The sequence below is a fragment of the Neophocaena asiaeorientalis genome, unplaced genomic scaffold (assembly GCF_003031525.2).
Source record: "Neophocaena asiaeorientalis asiaeorientalis breed wild unplaced genomic scaffold, Neophocaena_asiaeorientalis_V1.1 scaffold142, whole genome shotgun sequence".
Taxonomy (NCBI): Eukaryota; Metazoa; Chordata; class Mammalia; order Artiodactyla; family Phocoenidae; genus Neophocaena; species Neophocaena asiaeorientalis.
The window spans coordinates 2,921,330-2,934,132 of NW_020174563.1; the positions used below are offsets into that span (position 1 = coordinate 2,921,330).

The 12,803-nt window shown below is 33.9% G+C and overlaps 1 protein-coding gene across 1 annotated transcript in view; it reads right to left on the bottom strand.

Annotated features, from left to right (window-relative positions):
• RBBP8 (RB binding protein 8, endonuclease) overlaps nt 1–11,974 on the bottom strand; it is a 97,980-nt gene extending 86,006 nt beyond the window's left edge. Inside the window, exon 1 of the mRNA XM_024757912.1 lies at nt 11,844–11,974. The gene's annotated coding sequence lies outside the window, so the exon portion shown is untranslated. The remainder of the gene's footprint in view (nt 1–11,843) is intronic.
• Nucleotides 11,975–12,803: the final 829 nt, after the last annotated feature.

Below are 12,803 nucleotides of genomic sequence, written 5' to 3' on the forward strand. Positions count from 1 at the left end.
TGCAAGGGGTTTCTTGATAGCGGGGACTGTGCTTTCTTCATTCTCCTCGGTATTCCTAGTTCTTATCAGAGAGTCTTAGAACAGTACTACCCGATAAAGCCACATATATGATTTAAAATTTTCTATTAGCCGCATTTAAAAAGGTAAAATGAAACAGGTGAAATTAACTTAATATGTTTTGTTTAACCTAATTTATCTAAAATATTATCATTTCAACATGTAATCCATATACAGATTTATGAATGAGGCCTTTTACATTATTTTTCTTCATACTGAGTCTTTAAAATCTGATGTGTATTTCACCTCCACAGGACATCTCAATTTGGATTAGCCACATTCCAAGTGCTCAAACTCACATGTGCCTAGTGGCTACCATATTGGCACAAAACATGCCCAGCATATATAATGAACAAATGAGGTTACATGATTTACCTGAAGAACCAAGTTGGAGCTGATTCCTATGGAGCTGTTTCCTACTCTAAGGCTACTTCTGCTATTTGTGCTGGGCATTTCCCATCTCTCTCCCACTCTACACATCATGCCATTCTCTTCCCCTCCCAGCAAATTTTTTGCCTGTATCCCCAGGCAAAAAATCTAGTGATTAAACCCATTATGATTATTTACATAATAATGTCCAGCACCTTTAATACAAACACAAAATACTAATAAACTGGAGTGAGCTATATACTTATAGTCAGGACTACTTTAAGAGCAGAACAAAAGAGATAATAAGAAAGATAAAAATAATAAGATAAAAAAGATAAAAATAATAAGAGGGATAAGAGGGGAGAGAAGTATTAACATAATAGAAAATTATGCTGTCAAAATTTGTGTCAACCTAAATGAACACGATTTAATTTTTTAAAAGTTGTTTACAGTAATTACTAAGTGTTGTTTGGGGGTAGGGGTACACATCAATTAGTGATCTTGCCCCAAGTGCCAAAATGTTTTATAATTTGAGTTGATGGTGCTGAGATTCCAGTTAGGTTGAGCAGTTTTATAATTGTTTTAAAAGATATATTTAACATTCATGGAGGATGTCAGTATCACAGTTTTTCTTTTGACAGTCAGGTGGTCATTAAAATGCTTATAAAAGACATTAAAGATTATACATTGCTTTCCGATTAGAAAAAGTAGCCTCATGTAGTCTAGCCAACTTCCAACTTAGGTAGAGAAACTTTTATGTATTTTGATTATCTCTATGGCTACATATACCTTCTTCATTTCCCTTTATAAACTATTAAAGTAGTTTGTGTTTTTAAGTACTTAGCTACTTCATTTCGCATCAGCAATGAGCAAAGTTTTATTAGATATATAATTTTCCCAATTTAGGAACTATCACTTTATACTTGATAAATAGTCTTATACAGTATACTGTGTGCTTGCCTATTGGCATAGGTTTAAATGATGGTGGGCTGATCCAGGATGTTAATGATCTGCTATTTATTGTCAGTGGAAAGAGGCATCCTTTTCTTCCATGCCATCAGTTTGTATACAGTGGCTGCTTGGGCAGTATTTCATATCTCTGCAATATAGGTTAATGAAGCTTAGGAATTTTGTTAGATAGCCCTTAGGCTCTTTCTTTAACACTGGCATTTGTAAGAACCTCAGAGCTTAACCGCTGCAGAGATGATAAAAGAATTTAAGAGTGATCACTCAGACTGTAGAGTAGAAAAGTGGATTGTATTTTGGGAATCTTGAAAAACCAATCTTTATCTTTTTATCCAGTAAATGTAGTTCTATACAAATTGTCCTGTGTACATATATATAATGCTGCCATGATGGAAACTGTGGGAACAATATTTACAGTAATATAAATGGAAAATATTATGAAGAGTTAACTGTAGGAACAAGTCACTGACACTTGGAGTCTATTAATTAAAGCATTCCTTGATGGGTTCACAGGAGCAAACACATTTAATATTCATTGCTTTGTCCACTTAAAAAAATAATGATGCACGTCTTAAATGGTAATTTTTTCACCTATGAATTAATGAATTTATTCACTGCTGGCATGTAGTTGTGATCTTTAATGTACTCATGCCTCACAAATTGCAGCTATATCTTCAAACACACTGGCTGACTTTTTCCCCCCATTTTTTTCTTATTCTAACCATGTTTGAGAAAAACAGACTATTTAAAAAATAATGACATTTTGCTTTTCCTAATCCATATGTCAGTCTAAGGTTAAGGAAGCTTTGATAATTACTGCTCCAAAAATGTTTTACGTTTAAAATTCAGTTCTTAGAGGAGGCCTTCAGTTTTAGCCAATACTTTTCTATTTTACTTAAGTTATAATCGGAAGTATTAGAACTGAATAGTGAAATTAAATTATATTTTAATTCACTTCTCACCCTTTGGGACAATTTGTTTTTGCAGACTATTTAGGATAGATAGAATTCCTCTTCCCAAATCTAGTACACTTATATAAAATGACCATATGCCCTGGCTTACCAGCAACAGTTCTGGTTAATGTCTGTTCTTCTGGCTTAACTATTAACAGGGCTCCCATTTACTCTAAAAAATGTCCTGGTTTGGGTGATAAGTCAAACGGTCAGAAGCTTTAGGGAATTTGAAATATAAACTAATAAAAAAGGGAAGATTCAAATGACCTTCTCTTGTCAGGAGTATTTTCTTCTCAACTATGTACAGATCTATCTAAACTCGTTTTAAAGAATATTATGATACAGATAATGTAAGCCATAAAAGAATTGCACTTTTTGATTTATTGCTAGTACTCTGAAATTCCCATTAGTTGGGAAGTGGTTTGTTTAATACTGATAGAAAATGGGTTCAAGAAAAATTTGTGATGATAAAAATACAAAGTACTGTTCCTACTTATCTTCTCTTTTGAACCTAAAAACTGTATCATACAGGTAGAACAGGTACAGTTTTCAACTCTTCAGAAAGGTTGATAAATTAGGTGGTGTGACTAGCACTATATGTACAAACTAGTAGATAAGTTGACCCAAGACTTTAAACCCAGTCCTCTGGACATGAGTCCTGTGTCTATGATCTTTTCAGTACACCATGCTATTTTTAAATAATAGAATCTCTATGAAGCTTATTCTGTGCTTTTCTGTTTTTAATTTAGAAAATGCTTTTGAGAAAATAACCAAATAACGTTTCTGAAAAATTATTACCTAAAGGCTAATTTGCAGTCCCAGTACATTTTTCTGTTTACTTCAGAAAGCTTTACATTATATGAGGTTACTATAAGGACTTTTAAATTTGATAGCAACTTAATTTGTCTTATTGAGAAGAGGAAAATAAACTGGGCTCTCTTGGTCAGGATTGGAGTGAAGCACTATTCTATGGGTTAATCTCAGTTTTTTTAGACTTTTTTGCAATAATTTTATTTCTTAGTAATTATGGCACATATGGCCTTTTACTTGGTTTACGATAGATGTGGACATTTGAGAGATGGATATAAATTGACTTCTAATGGAATTAGTGAAAGTGTTTATACTAGATTCCCAGCTAGATTCTTTCATGTAGTAAGTTTAAAACTAAGTAGATTGAAGAGCCTTGAATTATGTTGTAATCTCAGAAAGGACCAGAGCAGGAAGTGCTCCAAAAATTGTGGCCTTATTTTACAGTCAATGATGGTGTATGGCCATATTCCCAGCCTATGGTACTGTGCAAGTCCTGAGTAAGAGACGACCAGGGTTTATGCTCTGGCCCTATCTCTGGTTATCTGCATGTTTCCTAGACAAGTCTTACTTCTTCAACTGGAAAATAAGAATACTCATACTTAGTATGTCCAAAAGGGTGGTTGTAAAAATGAGGTATTATATGTGAAATTTCTTAAAGCTTGCCAGTTGGGAACAGAGTGGTAGCAGGCTTTCCAGGCAGAAGGCATGTGCAAAGGTTCTGCTGTGGGGAATCATTGTGAGCTCTGGAAAGTGCAAGTATATAGTAATGTATTTGTATAGGTTGATAGTGGGAAATCAGTAGCAGTTCCACCTGATTTTTTGAATGAATTATAATTTGTAATTATAATCCTATTAAGCAAGTAATTTAACTTCTCTGTGCCTCAGTTGTTTTATCAGTGATATGAAGGTAATAATATAAGCCTTGGGTATTTCACAAGATTGTTAAGGATTGAATGATTATATATATGTATTCAAATAGTGTAAGAAGCTGTTGTTAATAACAGATAAATTTAAGAGCTACAGCTAATCAGAGAGATCTTTCCAGTTGCTAACATTATATAATTATAGTGAAATTGTTGAATTGCTATGCAAATTGTGAGAGATTTATAATTATAGAAGGGATTAAATGATAATTTGTTAAGTGCTTTTTTTTTTTTTTTTTTTTTTTTTTTGCGGTACGCGGGCCTCACACCGCCGTGGTCTCTCCCGTTGCGGAGCACAGGCTCCGGACGCGCAGGCTCAGCGGCCATGGCTCATGGGCTCAGGCGCTCCGCGGCATGTGGGATCCTCCTGGACCGGGGCATGAACCCGTGTCCCCTGCATCGGCAGGTGGACTCTCAACCGCTGCGCCACCAGGGAAGCCCCACATCTTATTTGATTCAAATAATTAAGTTTAAATAAGTCTGGTAGTTAAATAGTCAGGTAGTTATTATATTGTTGTTATTTCCATTATATTACAAGGGATTTTAACCATTATCTAGCTGAACTGCAGAATTGTATGGAAAGGAGAAACTAATTTATTCATTTATTTCAGAAATTGGTGGTTGTAAGGAATCATTTATTTGACAGAGATTTATGATCTATTCAGCTTCAAGTCCAAGAAAGGGAGCATTGGTATCAAGCTGATTATGATCTGAGCTAATTTAGTGAAGACCTGAGTATATTTGATAAATCCTTTTGAAAATAGTATCTGCTATTTTTGGGCTGTGTTCAGTAGTGTGTGTCCCCACTTTTTCTTATATCTATGCCCTCTTCAGTCCAGTTTCCCTTTTTTAGTTCATTAGCTAATTTAACCACCTTCTAAGAAAGAGTTTTTTTAAAACTCAGATAATTATTCTATTCTAACATAGTTCAAGTTAAGTGAAAAAAGGATATGATTTTAATCAGATTTCTTTTTTATTTGTACCTGTTTCTTCCTCATTTTTCTAAGCTAAGTTTCTATCATTATGCAAATATGGTATTTACTTAATTAGAGCACATAACTGGCTATTCAGTTTTCTGTTTTTAATCCACTTGACTAGAGCCTTCATCTAACGTATTCTTCAGAGCCATGCTCCAGGATCACAGTATAGGTTATAATGAATCAGTTCTTGTAACCAGACCCTATTGGACATAGTCCAAGACAAACTTGTAGCTTTCAAAATTCTGTGTTTTACTATAGTGAGAAGTGTTATTTGAGGGTCCAACATAGTCAATCTATTTTTATTACAGTTTTACCAGTGTAGACTTAAACAATAAAGTCTTTGAATCAATGCTGGATATAAAAGTATTTACAGAGTATGTACTAATTGTTCATTTTGTGGCTGTTTGGCTCTTCAAAAATTGGCAGCCAAATTCAGGAAATGAAATGTAGTTTATTAGAAAATACCTTTCTCACAGAAGATCAAGTTTCTGTGCATCTCAGGTTTTGTGGGAATGGATCAAATACGTCAGACAAAAATTGGCTAAAGTTCCTTATTTCCATTTGAAATTGCTGTACTCATTTCTCAAAAAATCTATCGTAGTTGTACAGTGTATTAGTTAAAAGTATATTGTTAAACCAAGGAAAAAGTGGTTTTACGATATTTGTTCAATAATAATAATGTACTGGACTCCTCTTGGGCCCTGCTTACATCCGTCATTGCAGTGCAAACCAGATTCCTGTCAAGTAAAACCTGACACCTCACCTGACTTTCGGCTTTAACATTAGCATTAACAAGTGATTTGTTACGGTATCAGAGGAACTGCTGAGAATTTAATTTACACTAGATGTGTTTAGTTTACACTTACTGGTGGAACTAGAATAACATGCCATTCATCTTAAAAAGTAAAACTGTGGGAAAAGAGACTGGTTTTATTGTGCTGGAATGGACTGAACAGCTTTTCTTCCTGAATGGACTATAGCCAGGTTCCAGTGTAGCCAGGTTCCAGGTTCCTGGTTCCTGGCCTATAGTCAGGTTCCAGTGGTTAGTTCTATATTATAGTTAAAAAGCAGTATACTTGTTCCTGAGCAACATATATTTGTTTTAAGTTTTGTCAAACAAGCACTTGGACAGTGAATAGAGCAGAAGGTAACAGCTCACGAAACTGCTATGTAGATGGTATTTATCATTCAGTACTTATTATATGATTGAAAATTGATCACAATATTAATATCTTCAGAAATGCAAATGTTCCTTTCATCTCAGACTGAATTTCATCTACTTTCAGTTAGGAGACCTCCAAATGTAGACCTGTATGGATGGTCCTCAACTTAAGATGGTTTGATCTTAGCGATCTTTCAACTTTATGATGGTGTGAAAGCCATACGCATTCAGTAGAAACCATAATTCGAATTCTGAATTTTGATCTTTTCAGGGGCTGGCAGTATGCAGCATGATGCTCTCAGGTGATACTGGGCAGCTGCAGCTCCCACTCAGCCATGCAGTCACGAGGGTAAACAGCTGGTACACGTAAACCATTCTGTACCCAGACAGCCACTTTCAGTACAGTATTCAATAAATTACTTAAGATATTCAACACTATTATAAAGTAGGCTTTGTGTTAGATGACTTTGCACACCTGTAGGCTAATGTAAGTGTTCTGAGCATATTTAAGGTGAACTCGGCTAAGTGATGGTGTGCAGTAGGCTAGGTGTATTAAATGCATTTTTGACTTATGATATTTTCAATTTACAGTGGGTTTATCGAGACATACCCCATCATAAGTTGAGGAAAATCTGTGTATGTTAAATGTAAATTTTTTCTAGAAGACCTCATCGCAGAATTCTATAATATTGCTCTGTGTCCATAAATATTGTACTGCAAGCTACAGAAAGTTATCGATATGTATTTCTTAATGTTTCAAGATTCATTCAGAAATTCATTAGATTTAAAATATTTTCATATTGGAAGGAAGTGTTTCTCACTCCTAATCTAAATTATTGTAGAAGGGATAGGCACAGAACCTTCAAGGGAGTAGACTTACAATAGAACTTTGAAAAAAAATTTGCCATGTAAGTTATATTTTCACTTTGTCAGTAATACATAATTTCTAAGTTAATAGTTTTCTGATTACTTTTAAGACTATATGTCTTTAACACGATGAGCTATACCATTTATTTCCCAGTCAGTTTTTGATGCATAGCAAGTTTGGTCATTAGTCCTGTGTTATCCAAATTAGCTATTTATATAGAAACATTTAAAAAATATATGCCTGCTTTTCAATTATTTATAGTAATATCCACTCTGTATGTATGAAAATTAAATGCAAATTAAATACTAATTTAATGAATAGCCACATAAGGTTAAATTGCTTATGTATCTAATAGTTTTAATAAGAATGTATAATTAGTGGGCTAAATTGGTGAAGTGGTACTTTTGTCTTTAGGTATACCATCTACATACATGCTTTTCAGTTTAAGAGAAAAACAATGCATTTACCATGGATACAAATTCAAATTATACTATTCACATAACGCTTATTTGTACAACAGTTAAACATCTTTCAGGAAATTAAAGTTGACTGCAAGAGCTCAATAAGATCAGCTTGTGTTAGAAGTGGATCTGTTTGTTGGTTCTAAAATGAAGTCATAGCCTCTTTCCTGTTCTTTCTTCACACATTGGAAGATGTGTCAATTGACCCAGGTTTCGTTAGATAAGCTCTTAAAATGTTTTGTCACACTCTTCTGAGCTCCCTTCTGGCTGATGACATGCATTTCATGAATATCTCACGTGTGAACTTTGCTTATTGGCTCCATCTCCTAATCAATTTATCAGTCTGAGGCTAATTTAATATCTTTAGAACATGTTAAATCCTATTCTATCTTCTTACATCCAATTTTGGATTCACTCTTCCTATCATTATTTACTATCAAGGGAATGTAATATAATTTCATATTGACCTACAGTAAATTAATTCCTAAGAGAATCTTTTGGAAGAAAAAACATACTCTAGAGCCCTGAAGAAATAATTCAATCGGTAGTAGAAAGCACAATCCTTAGAGCATATAGAAATCCTTGGCCAACTAATCTGATATGTGAAATAATACAATAGATATAAATAGATGTAAAATGCCTTTGAAAAACTCAGATACTAGGCACAAGCAAGGTATAATTTGGACTATGTCACAATTCCTTCCTTTGGTATAGATGATTGAAATTTGAATTTTTTTAAATTAAGCCTTTTAATCACCTTGGTATATTGCTCTCAGAATACGTTTAACAAAGGCATCTTTGAAGTGATTCTTTAATTTGATTCAATTATATGGGTTTCTAATTTTTTTAATTTAATAAGATTAAAATGTTTTCCAATATTAAATCTTAATGCTTTCCAAGGTTGCTGATTTAATTTTATCTCTGACCAATAGAAAATGTATATTCTAAGTTAAGCTTTGACTTCTCTTACTCAAGCTATTTGTTGAAATTTATATATTCTATTAAAGAGGGGGGAAGAATATTGACGTGCTACACCTACTATGTTCTAGAAACTCTGCTAGGTGTTTACACAGAATATCTCATTTGATCTTGCCAACAACTCTTAGAGAATGGTATTTGTTTCCTTAATTTACAGTTGGAGAAAAGAGAACTCAGTGTTAAATAATTCCCAAGGGTAAACTAGCTTGTAGCAGAGTCAGTATTCAAACCCATCTCAGTTTGGCTCAAAAACCCATATGTTTTTCAATATACTACCTTTTCTCTTGATTGTAAAGACAAGAAACAAATGGAAGTAATTATTTTCCAGAGTCCACTTGAACTGAACTAAATTTACCAAATTTAGAAACATCCCTCTGGTAAGATTTTACCTGTAAAAAGAGAAGGGGCTTAGTAGAATTAATTTTTAGCTCTAAGAATCAGAATTGAAAATTCTGAGCCTTTGGTTCTCAAGCTTTCTATGGTCCTATTTCCTTGGAATTTCTCAAGTTAAAAACATTTAAAGCATTTTTGAGCACTTGTGCTCAAAGCATTCTATTAAGATCTCACGCTTTAAATAACAGGTTTTGTCCCGTCTAAGATGGGTTTTGAGTCCTTCAGTTCTGGGCTTCATAACCTTATTGAAATTTTCCTCTCAATTCTAACCAAATTTTAGAAGTACAACCTTCTTAGGCAAATCCTAAACTATATCCATATAAGAGTGATTAAAACAATACAAGAATACATACATGCTAAGAAAATAAACAGTTGAGACAGTTTAAAGCAATAATAAGTCAGAAAATGACAGCAGGATCCACAAATAATCTGGGCAAATATGAAGGAATGTGAGGTACTCATGATTTTGATTCACAATTTTGTGATGGCACTAAGAGATTAGGTTTTGAAGTGGTCGTCATCTTCATTGCCAATGGCAACCCCATAAGTTCGGCCACTATACCAAAAAAGTTTGGGGGCAATAATTATATAGATTAAAATATAAAAGCAAATAATTTCTTGGTTCAGTAAATATTCCTTAAAATAACTTATACAACACAATTTTACCTTTTTACAAATCCTTTAGAACTCACAGAACAGATTTCACGTAGTAGTCAGAAGAATCAATGTAGAGCAGTGAAACAAATATTCGTCTGGGCTGCTATCAGGAAGCTGGGATGTTCTGGTACCACCTCTACCCTTAGATTGTATAATAGTGATTTAGCTACGTTTTGGGGCTTTTCATTCAACTAAAAAGTGAGAAGTTGAATTCATTAGTTATTCTTAAAGAGTCCTTCTAGCTCAAAAATTTCATGATTCTAAGTGCTTTTGGTAGGAAACACATGAATATATTCAGGAAGGAAAGAGGTTATAGTTGTAAAGAAAGCTAGCATGGTTGACAAAAAGAGTCATTGTGTGAAACTGTTGCCAGGAATAAAGACAAAGGAATGACTTAGAGAATAAAAAGATTTTTAAATGACTAGAACAATTTTTGACCTGGGCCCTCAGATAATGCAGGGCTATATAAAATACATACACACACACATGTACAAACACAGACTCCTAATTTGATAGGTAAATCCATATAGCCTTAATTTTCATCAAAACATCACAATGTATCAATATTTTAAAGGAATCAATATATGGAAAATACATCAAAGTTGTATTTAATAGGACTTTCATATATTTGAAACTAAAAATCCATTAAGTGAAAACTGTTGACTCCTCCCCCAAAATGTAGAGTTAGACTTCAAATTTTACCCACAAATTTTATATGAAATATATATCTAGTTCCTAAATAGCTTTCCTCAAAACCATAAACATAAAAACCACTTAATAAATAAGTTGGAATCCCAAATTAAGTTAATCGTTGAAGAGTAAGCCCTGTATTTTAAACATAGTAAGATTTAAAAATTTTAAGTTACTATATATAATATAGTTACCAGAACCACTAAAACTATACTCAATTGACATATATTTATATTTAGCCTGAAAACTAACTGAAAAGAGAAAAATTCAACTAACTAAAATTTTTGGTCCATATTCTCCAAAAATTGTCCAAATACAGTTTATGCTGAATAAAATTAATTTTTGGTTTGCTGAATCAGCACATTCCTTTTGGAGATTCAACATTACATAGCTTTTTAGAAATTCAGCTGAATATCAGAAGTTTTATGCAAAATTGCCTTGGAGTAGGCAAGCATCCAAAAGGTTTCCCTGCAAAAACTGAAATCTCATCTGAACATTTATTCTCACTTTTTAAAAATTCTTTATTAACATCCTGAAGAAATTCTTATAGCCTTTGAGTCTGAACATAATGACAAAGTGAAGACTCTAAAGGGCCAATGAAAAGGATGCATCAGTCTTGCTCAGTTCAAGGCAAGTCATATGATGGCCTACAGATAGTCCTTGAAGGGAAAGTATTTAGTATAAATCTGTTTTAAAAAGCAATTTTTAATTCCCAGGTAAAGTTCATGTGTCAGCTGTTATGTTAGATTGAATGCCCAGAAGGTGTGTACATTCAGTTCCTAATATTAATAACTAAGGGTATGCCAAAATAAATCTAAAGGGATTTATAACTTTCATTTTAAGTGACACAAATTACTAAAATAAATTAATTGGATCAATGAAAAAGAGAGGTAAAAGAATTATTTTAAAGTATAATATAAATTAAAGGAAGATCCAAATATTCTTTAACCTAAAAAGGTTTTCAGACCTAATAGGCATGACAAAACCTGTCTTCATTCCTTTCTGTTCAGCTCAGCAAGTGCTTTTGAGCTCCAATAGTTAATCAGTTACCAGATTCCACAATCTTTGTTTTTCACACTCCTCACTTCTTGCTGTGAATTGTTCTTTTAATGTGCTGAGGATCACCAAGCAGGCCAGCACTATTTTTTTTAATGCCTTAAAAAGGCAATTATTTTATCCACAATTAGATTTGCCATATAAAATGTTACCATATAGCAACAGCCTGTAAAACATAATAGTATATTATGAAAGAAATAGATAGCTTAAGATGCAACATTACATTAATAGGTGAAATATATTTAGCAAAATTATTCAACCCAGCTTTCTTAATGACCATAGCCATGCCCAACGTACAAAAAGTATAGCAAAAGTGATTATATACCAAATAACCTTTATCCAAACAAATCAATGAACATATATGCAAGTATTATAAAACAATATCTAACCAGCTTTATATAAAAGATATAAAGCAGGTATTACCATGTTAAAAATAGATATCTTCTTAAACATCATTTCTGAACTTAAACTTCTAAAAGTGCATAGAAAATAGAGAAAGATAAAAAATATATTAACTTACCCTTCCATTTGTTTAGAAAACTTCTGCTCTTGGCCAAAAGCAGAAGGTGTTTCACTGCTGACTTTCCCTGAAGCTATGAACTTACACAGTAAATCAGTGGGAGACACCTCTGTGGACCACGCTAGAGTTTGCTAGACACTACTGCTATGTGGAAGAGTTCTGCTGCATCTAAGCTATATAAGGCGTGCAGTGGATAACCTAATATGCCTTTCATTTAACTGGCTGGGCAGGTTTCTACCGTCTGTGGAACATGGAATCACACCAGAATATGTTGGCACAACAGGCCAGTCAGACCGGTTCTTCTTTAGATCCAGAACCCGTCCAACCAGTCTGCATCAAAGGCTAGCCCAACAAGCTGCAGCGGCTCAGCTCTGCTAAGCTTGTACCAGGTGAGTTATCCCCACCTCCCGTCAACTCCCAACAAACTGCTCAGAATGTTGTAGCCTCCAGCAAAATAATTCAGAGTTCTAGTGGGAGGGGTAGATCTGTGTCAGGTACAGCAAGCGTCCATTGTTATACACCTCTCATTGTAGATAACTTGAGAGTCTGTCATCCTCAGAGGTAGGTAATCCTTTTTTAAATGTACTCCATGGCTCTGCAGACTAAAGCCTCTAGAAAGAGATTACAATGAAGAAGAATCCATAATGCCTGACCTTTCCACTAGTCCACTTGGTCTAGCTCAGCCTTGAGGGGATGTTGTTATTCCCCACAAGGGCAGTGGCCCTGAGAGTTTGAAGGAAGCATTTCTAGAGGGAGGAAAACAAGATGTGAATTGACCAGACATTTGTCTGGGTGTGTTATCTTTCTTGTACTCAAATGATCCTCATACCATTCCAGTTTTAAAATTGGAAAAACTCCTATTTCTACATACTAGGACAACTTGGAGAGGTTTTACTTTGGATATTCAACAGTTGAACACAAATTCATGATAACTACTATATGCCAGGAACTGTGCCAGGT